At 36.8% G+C, this 13,701-nt stretch overlaps 1 protein-coding gene across 10 annotated transcripts in view; it reads right to left on the reverse strand.

The window, feature by feature from the left end:
• The window catches only part of raskol (Ras GTPase-activating protein raskol), a 174,585-nt gene that overhangs the window by 26,621 nt on the left and 134,263 nt on the right, over positions 1 to 13,701 (reverse strand). Inside the window, exon 1 of one of the 10 annotated variants that reach the window (XM_028321896.1) lies at positions 7,689 to 7,863. The exons of 8 other annotated variants lie outside the window; for them this stretch is intronic. The gene's annotated coding sequence lies outside the window, so the exon portion shown is untranslated. Of the gene's footprint in view, positions 1 to 7,673; positions 7,864 to 13,701 lie in introns of those variants that run through there. One more of the 10 variants, XM_028321897.1, reaches the window with a different exon arrangement.

Consider the following 13,701-nt stretch of genomic DNA (forward strand, 5'->3'; position numbering starts at 1 on the left):
CGAAACTCGTTTCGACCGCGTGCGTGGTCTTGTGCAACGTTCTCTAAACGTCGGCCGGGGGACAAAGAAGTGTTTACAAGTAAATGTTTACAATTGTCTAGTTTATTTAGTAGTGTATAACAAAGCCAGTTAAAATACATCGTACAACTGTGTTTGCTTTCTCTAAATAAGTACACCAGTTACAAATAGTATCTCATGACAGCGGATATGAAAATAGCGGTAATACCTAGATGAGAAATTATTATTAAACTAAGTCGTTTATTACGCCCATGCATCAGCTAACTGGAACGGTGTCATTATAGACTTGCAAATAGTGATATATCTTGCAAGTGACGTGTTCCTATAGGGTGCGCCAAAGTTCACCTAAATTTTCAACTCCGAAAATTGGAAGTCCGAAAATGTTCTTCCTAAAATTTTTCATCCTAACAATCACAATTCCTAACTACTCTGTCTCTAATGTTCATAATTCCGAATCATTCAACATCATAATGTCATTAGCAATAAACATCTATTATACTTTTATTTGTTCTCCTAGATTTTCTAAACATAACCATATTTTACACTATTATTCAAAGTCATATCTTTTTTGTTTAGATTTCTTTCTTTGACGATATATTATAGTTCAAGTTTGTTGGCATTAGCATGTATACTTGAGTCCCGCTCCAGTCATTCAGTCAAGTTCGAGAAACGAATCGGTCCTATTCATAATTATTGGTTTAGGTTAGGTTAGAACTGTGACCACAACGCACGAGCCGAGCGAGCGAAGCCAGAGTCCCGCTCCAGTCATTCAGTCAAGTTCCAGAAACGAATCGGTCCTATTCATAATTATTGGTTTAGGTTAGGTTAGAACTGTGACCACAACGCACGAGCCGAGCGAGCGAAGCCAGAGTCCCGCTCCAGTCATTCAGTCAAGTTCCAGAAACGAATCGGTCCTATTCATAATTATTGGTTTAGGTTAGGTTAGAACTGTGACCACAACGCACGAGCCGAGCGAGCGAAGCCAGAGTCCCGCTCCAGTCATTCAGTCAAGTTCCAGAAACGAATCGGTCCTATTCATAATTATTGGTTTAGGTTAGGTTAGAACTGTGACCACAACGCACGAGCCGAGCGAGCGAAGCCAGAGTCCCGCTCCAGTCATTCAGTCAAGTTCCAGAAACGAATCGGTCTATTCATTATTATTGGTTTAGGTTAGGTTAGAACTGTGGCCTTACGTTTCATTCGCGAAGAACGTACTTCTGTACGTAGTATTTATTATTATTCTATGGTATGAGTGAAAATATTATGGTAATGTTTAGGGATAAAAGTGTTATGATAAAAAACAGTAGGAGTTTAAATATATTTACATAAATGATATTATTAATTACAATTTTCGGAAACATGAGTGTTATGAACATCGCCAGTAGCACTAAAAATAGTATGAATGAAAACTTTAGGATGAAAAATTTTAGGAAGAGTGATCATTCGGATTTAAAATCGTTAGGAAGAACAATTTCGGGTAAATAACTTTAGGTGAGCCAATATGGACCCGTTCCTATAGCTTAACTTTAATTAAGTTTGCTGAACTTTCTAAGTAAAGAATAGAATCCATTTATGTAACGAAAATATTTTTAAATATTTGTGTAAATCACATGTAAAATGTACAGATTACACAGGAATCACTTAAGTACGCAAATCGGTACGGTACCTTAATCGACGATCATTACAGTCCTACAGTGTCTCAAGAAGATTGACACAAACGTATCCAATTTTGAACCGTATTGCATTATATCAAGATCAAAACACATTTTACTCCCAACTGTGCAATCGTGACGAGAAGCCAGTTATGTACTGCGCACCACTACGTTCACTCATGCAAGGTCACGACCAGCCTCCGGTTAACTAATATTGCCTCTCATTTGAATGCCTGTGTATCCAAAAAGGTCAATATCACAACAAATTAATAATAAAAACTACCTGCAACATAATCAGGTACTACTGGTCTGAGGAATAGCGCTTGAACTTAAAATTTCAGTAACGCTGCTTATTGGCTTTTACAAACAACCTTATTTCATAATAACCGCATTTGCGATTGTGTTTTTAATTGGGCAAAATTGAAAGGTAACACCTGTTTCTTTTGTTATTTTGGTAATCGTGCTTTTATAAATTCGCTTAAAACGAATTAACAGTAGACTGCGTGTTATTAACAAGCTAGCAAAACAAGACCGACATGTGGAATGCTGATAAAAAACTGACCGATCTGTGGTCCGGGCTAAATAATAATCACTTCGGAGTACCTAATTCGCTCAGAGCTTAGAGTTCAACCAAGTTGCGATGAATCAACACGATGTTTCGTATTGAGGAGATTCGCAAAGTGAGATCGGATGAATCATTTTGTAATGACTTCACTATTCGAGCTTATTGAGGATACGGAATGTGAATGTTCAACATTTCACTATAATGGAATGTAATTACCTCATTATCGTACTTTGATGACGTATTAGCATCTCTCCTGAAGTCATATTATGTAGAGTACACATGGATAATTAAGTTACATATAAATTGATATAACATATAATATTCTTTTTAAAGATAAATGAGACAAATCATTTTAAATGGTGTTGTATACATTGAGAGGAAACAATGACAATTTAGCTGCTGTAGAGATAACCCGTTTCCTGCCGAATCTTTCCATTATTTTTTAATAAAATCTAATTATTATATTTTTTCATATAATTTTCAAAGATATTATTGCCAAGAACAAACTTCAAATATGAACTGAACTGTTGCATTGTTTATTTGTATTTCAAACTCGCTAATTACAGAAATATGTAGAGTTCACTATCATTACAAACATTACAAAGTAATCGTATCAAATGGACCATAAAATAGAAACAATAGGCAATACTTTACACGTTAAATGCACTGGTGCACACTGATTTCCCAATGGGGTTTGTAAATAGTCGATAAACATGGGGCATCCTTGTGGTGAGGGGACTCAAGCTTTTGTTTGTTTTACTATTCCCATTATAGGGATAGGTTTAATAAATCATGTCCTGTTTACCATTTTGGTCAGTCAGCAGTAGGAATACATCTTCAAATGTTGATGCACAATTGCCGTTTCATCTATTATATTAATAAAAGCATTAAAATTATTGCTTCGAAGACTGTAAAATGAGTCTGAGGTACTCGTTCAAATTAAAATTTCGTGATTATTGATTGACTGCAAGTCACTCACTGCATAATACGAGTAAATAAATATGCGTCCCAAGTAGGGCTTGAATACCGGAATTCCGGAATTTCGTAACTCCGGAATTTCGGATAGATTTTTTCCGATATTTCAATTCCGGAACTGAAGCCAATATCGTATTCCGATATTGAAATTTTTCATAAATTATTTTAAGTTTTCAAAACGTTTAAGTATCAAAATAGGTTCTTAAATAAGGAAGTCCTTGAGATATGTATTCGCAACTTTAGTACTAAAAATAATATTAAAGAGGCAATAGAGCGGAACCAAAGCTCCAAAATGTTCACTAGAGACAACTCTAAAGGCCTCAGGCTCGAATTTAGTGGGCAGCGGCGCGGGAGCAGCGGCGGCGCTGGAGCGGGGCGGGCAACGCAGACCCGTTCTCGAAACAAGCGGGCAGCTCGCGCGGCGCTTTAGCGGCGAAGTGTTGTGTTCGGGGTTGTGTTGTCGAGATATTTGTTTTTATTCGCAAACGAAATGTCTGAACAACGGCGACAATTTTATTTAGATTCAAATTTATTCCTTACGCTCGATTTATTGTGGGCAAAAGAAGGGCTCGTTGCCCGCTCCCGCGCCGCTGTTTTCGAGAACCGGTCTTTTAGATTTTACGCATAAGATCCCGCCGCTCCCGCGCCGCTACCGCCGCCGCCCCGCTGCCCGCTAAATTCGAGGCTGAGGCCTAATGGGCGAAGCCAGCTGAAGACAGCGGGTGATAGTGTAAATTCAACATAAGCTGAGGGTTCTGGGTGGGATCGAAAAAATTTTATGGACAGCTATATTATACCTCGGTCACCAAACCTGTTAATAGCACAGCAACAGGATAGTTCCAAGAGCTAAGCTAACTCGACACTATACCGAAGATATTCCGACCCGGACATCAGCCCTTACGAGATTAGGATGGCTCTCAAACAGCTAAAGAACAACAAGGCACCGGGTGATGACGGAATAACCTCGGAGCTTCTGAACGCGGCTGGTGATAAGCCGATACTGAAAGTCCTTCAGAGACTGTAACTCCGTCTTACTCCAGGGAATAATGCCAGAGGCACGGAACAAAGGCTTGGTGGTGTTTTTATTTAAGAAAGGGGTAAAAGCATTATTAAGGAATTACAGACCCATCTGGGTTCTGACTCTGAGTCATGTCTATAAGCTGTTTTTGAGATCCATCACTAATAGTCTCGCGCGTATGTTCGATTACTTATAGACTCTCGAGGAAGCCAGTTATCGAAAAGTTTACACTACCATATACCGCATCTATACGCTACGGCAGGTTATACAGAAGACCGGAGAGTCTAACTTGCCTATTTATGCTTGAGTTCTTAGACTATGAGAAGGTCTTTGAGCCTGGCTAAGCACGAGGGCGATTCCTCTGCAGCGAGCTGTGAGGCAGGGAGATGTAATAATAGGTACGTCGAATTCAACTCAGCTGGGCAGCGTTCGGGAAATTACATAACATCTTTTCGACCAAAACACCTCAGTGCCTAAAGACGAAAGTCTACAATCAGTGTGTGTTACCAGTAGTGATGAATGACATACGGTTCGGAAACGTGGCCTCTTACTATAGGCCTTATAATAAGCTTAAAGTTGCACACCATAGTATGGAGAGTGCTATGCTCGGTGTTTCTTTTCGAGATCGAACCATAAATGAGGAGATTCGTGTAAACGAACTAAAGTCGCCTGACATATAGCGATCGGATTAGCAAGCTAAAGTGGCAATGGGCAGGGCACATAGTACGTAGAACAGACGGCCGATGGGGCAAGGTTTGAAGTGGAGGCCACATACGTATACGTGTTTGTCGGAAGGCGCTTTCTTTTTTTAACCAACTCCGGAACTAGAACCGGAATTCCGGAGTTGAGTGCCCAATATCGGAAGTCAGTTCCGGAATTGAAAACCATCCGATATTGCAAGCCCTAGTCCCAAGCTATTACCTACTACTTCAAGATATTAATTTTGTCATATGATTACGAGAACATGTAATTTTATTAATTAACAGGCTATTTTGCAGTCTAGACAAATTACCTGCATAGTTATCATACTTTTAAGAATAAAAAATATATATAAAAGTTAACAAGCAGTCATAAAGTAACTTAGGTTATTTAAATGTCCCTTCTAATGATTGGAATTAACAATGAACTTTGAATACACAGCTGGCTAATGACAGGAGGTAATTTACATAATTATGTATAACTGCAATTAATAAAATGATCTCAAGGAAGATGTGGTTAAATCATAACCGAGGAAGGAAGTAAAATCACTTCAAAAGGGCTCGCAAACTATTCATATGGTTAAAAAACTAAAAGTGGGTAAAGACGAATCTAAATCACCTGCTTTGTATGTAAAAAGACACCTGCAGCCGACAGATGGTAGACAAAACGACCCTCCGCCATCGCCGAAACTACATGAAAAACAAATTTAAGTTTTAACGCATACATTTTAGGGACTGATTCACAGGCTGTGTCGACAACAAATTTTAATTTATTCCTCATTAAAAAGTTTTTATTGGATTTGAAAATCCGCTAGTAATGCTGCGGTTGACATGTTCACGATTCATGCGTAGAATAAAGGGGGACGTTACGTAAAAGAGTTTAAAAAAACGAAGATCGCGAGTTTGTGGTCCGGTTTGCGTTCCGCCGCCGGCGCAGCCTGGAATGTGACCCAGACCCCGGCGGGACGCGGCCGCTGACTCATGTGGACTCCAACTTGAACACACCTCCTTTGGCCTTACTATCCTGTATTTAGAAAGTTGGCGTGGGCGCATAAATAAACAGGACATCGCCTACGGTCGTTTTTATAACGACATCCCACATCTATTTTTCAATGTCAATTTCGTGATGCATTATAGATAAAGCTATCGGTAATGCATTATCCATGAAATTAATCATGACAAGATTTAAGTAACAAAAAAATTATAATTATAATAGTTTGTCAAGATAAAAAGAGTCTCAAACCACTTTCAAAAGAATGCTATTGACAGCCTAGTTGGTTTATTTTCTCATCTCACTATACTGCGAAAAAAAGTAAACTAAAACAAGAAGCGACGTTTGAGACATGGAAATCGCAAAGACAAAGCGTATCTAAAGCTGTATTACAATGAGCTTTTCAGGGATTGGGCTGCAAACTCTCTAAGTCGATTACTGACGACTGAGGACTACGCGGAAGCGATGTGCATTTATCTGGTAGCCTATGTTTATACAGCTAAACCCGCTTTCTGAGAGGGTCGTAAAAGTTAAGTAGTAGTAGTCTCTTACGAATAATCACAACTCAGTTTAGCAAGAATTTACACTTAGTAGGATCTCTATATGCAGGACAGTTTTAGAGAAGTTAACGAACGTCTTTACCCCATGTTTGTTTAACTACTTTCGATTTTCTCAAGTAAACACGTAATACGAATAGCTAGATTAAACGTGGCGAACAGTGTCGTGTTACAGGCACTTCAGTGTATTTGTCGAATCTTTCGCGAATTGCGAAGGGTGACGCAAACCTCCTACGCATTCCTGGAGTGACTGTCACTCAGAATGCCCTCATGGCTGACTGACTCGGAATTATTGTGGCATTTATACCACTGGACACAAACACTTCAAACATTTACCGCCGGGACCGGGACGTAAAGCGGTGTTACCTAACTTTCCCGGTTTTATTTATTGAGGTTCATGTAATAAATACTCTTGTGTACAGAGTTTATTTATTCGCGTGAACCCGTGTTACCCTTGACTGATTCGTATTTCAACTTCAATTTATTAGTCGAACAAGCTTCACATTCATTGCTTGCTTTGCCTAAAATGTAGAGCTTTGAATCATTTGCAAATGTTGCAAGTGGTCACATTTCCAAGCAATAAAACATGTGCAAGCGATTTTGTTACGAGAATACGTGTCATTTTAAAAGGAATATGATGTATTGTTTCCATGACAATGAGCAACAAACAGTCCGGGGTGGTTTTTGTGCAGCAACTCGTGACGGCACGTGCAGGGACCGGGGGTTGTGCGCTGCAGACACGTTTGACCGCAAGAAATAGTGGGCCCACGAAAAGGCAGGAAATGCAGCGGCAGCCGGTATGCAAATGAGCACACACCTACTCGACTGCACTTGTGTAGTATGTGAAAGTCTAAAGCGTCTTTTTTACTTTACGTTATTCAATTTGTGCGTAAAATATCGATGCGTTAGTAAATTGTTTTCGTTGAATTTATATTTCATATTATAGCCAATAAATTACATTATCCTTAAATTAAATGCATATGCATAATTATGAATAATGTTTCACAAATACCTGTTTACAAATTCAACAACATTATAAGGACTTTCCAGTTTACCAACTCTTAGTAAATTATTAACTTAAGTATTTTCCGCAATTATTTATATAATTGCAATGATAATTTTGAGGATGTAAAAAACGTATTGTTTTAAAGTTACGCAAAGTAATTTAGCTCCTAGATTAGAATCTAATTTAACTAAACCCATGAAAAAAGCACCTCCAAAAAAAGAGTCGATTGCACTTTCACAAATCCAAATTGCAGGTTTTCACTTTAGGAAAAAACGCACTATCACTGTTTCACAAATTGCACTTTTTCGCGGGTCCGATTCTGAATTGAACTTGCCGCAACTATCAGGACGCTCGACCGGCGAGGCAGCCGGAGCAACTTTGTTGACAAGCCACAGCGTGCATGCACCGCCATGTTGGGTGCCTTCGGCTATCTCCGTCGGGCATCGGGCATCTTCGGCTCTACCAACTTTATTACTGGTCCGATTTTGTAGACTTAGAGCTGAGGTACACGATTTGAAAGAGTTGGTCGTAATAGAGATCAAACACACAATTATTATTTAAAATATTTAAAATCTATACCACTTACTAGTTGCCATTGACGCGTAGCAAGGAGTAACATCCTTTTGTTGCCAAACAATGGTTTTTAGGTCAGTGATTCACCTTGTCCCAGAACAACTAATCCAGACTTGACTCAATTCATATGAGTTTGCGTTATATTCTCTCATATCATACTTACACATACATACTATCGATAATTGACTCGACCCGAAACAAAACACTTGCGCAGCTTGTGGCACCAAATAATGATGTAGAAGGACTCTCCAAAGTTACATTTAAAGTAGTTGTGTAAAATAATATGTACCTATCTAATAAGGTCATAAATTAAATTAAATTAAATAATTATTTATTTCAATCACATTGGGATCATACCTATTAGTTAAGGTTAGTTTACATTCATAAATAAATAAGTATAGTAGGTATAAAGTTTACATAGAACAAGGATTTATAGTGAATAAAGAAAAAAATAGGACTCTATCTCTCAGACAATAAGTTCAGCCACTTCACCCCCACTCGGACCCAATAATATACTATTTAATAAGTTGTTCTTCTTTCTCCTTCACATCTACCTTAATGGAAAGAGAAAAAGTTAGTTGACATAGTTGCTGCGAAAGGTTACATGAATAGTCTTTTTATTAATGTACTACTCGTAGTTGATAAAATATGGCGTTACAAAATAATTATGTATTTTGATGAGGTTTATTTTTATTTGGCTTTTGTAAACGCATAGTCTTAAATACTATTATTGCATTTGAATATAAACCTTTTCCAATATTTAAAATTGCGTTTTCCTATAAGTCTAAAATAATTAATACCTTTTACCAAAAGACTTAAACGCGCGCTTTTTTCTAAGTAGCATTTTCAAGTATTTCTCATCCTCTGCACACGAGTATTTTTGACTTATTTTCTTTATGAATATGTATAAATTTTTATTAAAGAAATACATATTAGATTAATTTATGATTTAACAGAAATACTCGTATTAACATATCGATAGTTTTATAGTTTATGAATGAGAAACATTTTAAAATTTCATACATTCACAGTCAAATATTGTCTGAGTAACAAATACATGGAATTCATGCGGTCTATCCCAAACAAATGTTTGCTCAGCAACATTTTTGCGCTCATGTTTCAATATCGTGGCTCTCCTATGTCGTGTTTGTTTGACAAGGGAAGAAGAGAGTGCATTATGTTTGCTGAAGAGAGATATTGTGTTTGAGAGAAACTTTTTCTAGTTTTGTTTCACAAAAAGGATAGAGATTAAACGCGCTCTTACAAAATTCACTTGTACTTATACTTATACTGAAAAAACATAAAGTTCGGCAACTTTGTTTTTAATTATTGAAACTAACAATACATTAATAATTCACAGACTTTATTTTGTCACGACGACTTTAAAATTACATACTTCAGCCATCGAAGAAACAATCAACACAAAACACGATTCCTACTTAGGAATATAAATGCGCTACGACGCGACGCTACATCGATTACATCCAGTCAACATTGATCTCTACGCGTCCACAACATTGTCGCAGAAGCCCTACTAATTAAGAGCTCTTGTCAAAGTGGTTTCGGAACATAGCTTCCCTTCGTAGCCAGTTTTTGCTTGCCGCAGGCGCAAATATGGTGTACTTCAATGTAAGTACAGATTTTTAACCTTATGCACATTGACATAAGAGTGCTACTATATAGTTTAAGTGGTATATGTGAGTAAATCACGATACGAAGGCTTGGCATTACGCGAGGCGATCGGTCATGAACCTACTAAACTGGTTTCCGTCGGTATTGTTCTGGCATCAAACCAAGGGATTCGTACTGGATTTTTGAATGATTATTATGGTGCGGCTAATAGAGTTTAGCATATCATGCCGTTATAGGTACTTATTTCATATTCGACATGTGTTTAATTGTTCAAAGAATGTGATTGACTTTATAAATTACTCCCGTTCCCGTTAAAAAGAGTTTAACATTATGTACACCGTAATATTGCGTACCTAATTTAATTTTAAAAAAGACTCTACATCACTTTACAAAAATGAAATACATACCTACCTAATAGAATGAAAAAAAATGAAATACCTCATAAAAATAAACAATGAAAACGTCATTTTATGAATAAAAACTGTAGGTATAAGCGTTCATCACTGAAAAAATGAAAGCTCACAGCGCGATATTATTAGCGCCATCTAGCGTCGAGTAGCTGAAACAAGTTTTCTAGCTTGTGGCAGAGATGGCGCTACCTGTTTTTTGTTCTCCAACCAGCGAAACTCCATAAGAAAGTTTTCTTTGGAAACTTACCTGTAACAAAACAAAAATATAATTTAAATATATGCAGTCTTTATCATTTATTTAACATATTTTTTTTTAAAGAAAGTGGTTATCACAAAATAGGTTTTTATATTGCAATTAACTCGCATCCAATGAACATGAATGCTAATAAAGCATCGTTTTGTTTTGCATTTAATGCTTTGATACTAAACGTCAATACCGTACAACAACAAATATAATACAAAATTACACATACTTTTGTAAGTATTTGGAAGTGACTGTCTCAGTTATCATCAGTTTTGGGTGAAGGAAACTCCATGAATTTTAAGTAGACTGTATTATCTACTCTGTGTTGCAAAATGTTCACTTTACATACGAACTATCGTTTCCTGCGTACGGCACATTTTTCACATGCGATAACATTCTGCGTACGCGCGCGCGGGAACGCCACTATGAAATTATGCATTGTTTTTAACACATTGCAACATCACTAACGTAGAGTTAAGTATGTTTTGATAATTATGTGTATATTTTAGCTCATAATTTTCTATGGTGACAATGCTTCCCGTTGAGATCATCCATTGTTTTTAAAACAACCTTCAGTCTACAGTAAACCATGCTAAGTCATAGGTAGGTATATTTATAGCATTATCGGGTAAACTTTTCCACAGAGGTCATAAAACATGTCCTATAAATGTTTTTTTAAGTTATGACATAAGTAGCATTGTAATTTACTTGTACTCGTACGAGTATTATTATTATTATTTGTGGCCAGTTAAAATAACGTAAGTATCTACTTTGCCAATAACATTATATTTTCCTCGCTAATTACACTAAGAGTTAATTTTACAAAGCCCCAGTTTAACAAAGTAAACGTTATTAACTTCCAATTAGTATTGCTAACGTAGTAGTACGAGTATGGAGTAAAGGTAATGCATGAATGGACCCCCTTTCAACATAGTTATTTAACAACTTACTTGTTGATATTAGAACATGTATTCTATAAGTACAAGACATAGAAGGAGCGTAATTAAAGAGTTAACAAATTAAGAAAAAACAAGTTATAGAACTCGTTAATCTTAATCAAGAACTAAAGGGCATACATACAAAAAGCAAGCAATTTGTTGTCGTTTTTGTATACTGCATTAAAGAATCAAGTGACTAACTGTGGTATCTCCGGTTAGAGTAGTTACTATTATGTAAAGGTTTCGATTCACTCTTGCGACAAGAAACTTAACAAAAACAATGAAGTACGGGTATCACAATAAAAACGTGTCCCTGAAATACCACGGAGTGTTCCTACCTCAATAAGTAGGCGTTCTTGTTTAAAATACTTTTAAAGAAGAAGTGTTTCGGCGCGTAACGCCTACGCAAACTTTTACCACAATTCTTCCTCCGTGTAACATCAACTGTAGATTAGTATAAGTAGTTTGCATAGTTNTCTGGGGAACGTGCAGGCCGCTGTATAGGGCCAGTCTAAATTAGAAGAAGATGTCGTTACTTAGTGTATACGATGCCGAGGCGGACATTTTGAACAAAATTTGTAATAATTAATAAACGATCAAAATAATTATTTTCGTCTTTAATTTCAAGAAATCCACATTGAAAAACGATAGAGAAAAGGTTTTTTACATTGCATAAGATAAATATTTTTTACCTGTAGGTATTTAACGTGTTATTCACACAAAAAGGGGCTATAAACACTGTTTCGGCGCGTAACGCCTACGCAAACTTTTACCACAATTCTTCCTCCGTGTAACATCAACTGTAGATTAGTATAAGTAGTTTGCATAGTTCATATTAAAACCAACTGTCAGTTTCATTCCGCTACCGACCTTTGCAATGTAAAGAGCCATTTTTGTATTATAAACTATCTTGAAGAATCTGGGCGTTTCAATAGCTCCTATCTGTATATCTAAATATACATGATGGTGGCCCATGAGGGGAATCCAAACAACAAATGAAGAATTGAAGAATTACGCGAAAATACGCCGGATGGTGCGAGCAGTGGTGCAGCTAAAGTTCCACATCGTGCGCGGCGGTTCTGCTAAAAGATAAGTGCCCTTCCTTACACTTCCTTTACTAAATCCATGTCCTAAATCTCCTATTAAGAATCTGCATCCATTTGTGTTAAATAATTGTGGAATTTCATAACAAGTAATTCGTTAACGAGATTGCATCATCATTCGAATCTACCGTCGTTACAAAATAAAAACAAATTTCAAGATAGTTTTGCATTAAACATCAATTACCTAATAAATACAGTAATGAATACATAATATATTTGATAAATATTGAAATACAAATTAACTTTTCATAGATTTTGCAATTTACTAGCTGTTTTTGAGATTATTTCCATAGACTAGTCATCACAGTCAACTCGTCTCGATCTAAGATAGGTATTAAAGCATATTGCCGACAATTTCAGGGTGTAATTAACGCTTGCGCTGCGCAATCAAACAGCTGCGTTAATACCTCCGGCTACCCGATAACGGCGGCGGCCAGCTGACCGGTTCCTGCGGCAAGTACCACCGAGACGAGGAGCGTGAGCCTTTCATATTTATTTATTATTTCATATTTTTCATTGTAGTTGTTCATTTTCTTAGATAACTATGCCTAACGCGGAAGATAAATCTCGTTTGAAGGATTTATTAACAAGGCGATCGTCCGCCAAAGGACAGATCACAAAATTTAAGAATTATATAAATAGTATTTCTAATAGCGAAGATTTAACTAACATTCAATTAACAGAGTTAAGTCTAAAACTTGCAAAATTCGAAGCGTTATCAGTTAAGGTTGATGACTTGCAAAATGACATAGAGGTTTTAAATTCAGATAATATAGAAAATGAAATTGATGAACGTGACAAAATTGATCGCGACATCATTATTAATATTGCCACTGCCAAAACTATTTTAGAGAAATTTACAAGAAAATTAGAGTCAGAAAATAGGCGTGCATCAATGTATGAATCTTTTTGCATGGATAATCAGGACAATTATAATTTAAAACTACCTCAGATACAAATATCAAAATTTGATGGCGCATATTTCCGTTGGCTTGAGTTTCGCGACACATTTGAAAACTTAATTCACAACAATTTGCGTATTTTGCCTATTCACAAGTTCCATTACTTAATTTCATATCTGGAGGGTGATGCCGCCAGAGTAATTTCCAATCTCGAGGTGTCATCAGCGAACTATGATGAGGCCTGGAAATTGTTATGCAATAGGTATAATAACAAGCGCACTTTAATAAATCACCATTTGAATGCATTATTCAGCATTAAGCCACTTCCGCGCGAGTCGGAGAGATCTCTCAGATTTTTAGTCGACCACGTTACTAAAAACTTGCGTGCCCTTGCCACTTTGGGACAGCCAACTGACAAG

This window comes from Ostrinia furnacalis, unplaced genomic scaffold (assembly GCF_004193835.3).
Source record: "Ostrinia furnacalis isolate ACB-3 unplaced genomic scaffold, ASM419383v2 OfSCF7584, whole genome shotgun sequence".
NCBI classification, from domain to species: Eukaryota; Metazoa; Arthropoda; class Insecta; order Lepidoptera; family Crambidae; genus Ostrinia; species Ostrinia furnacalis.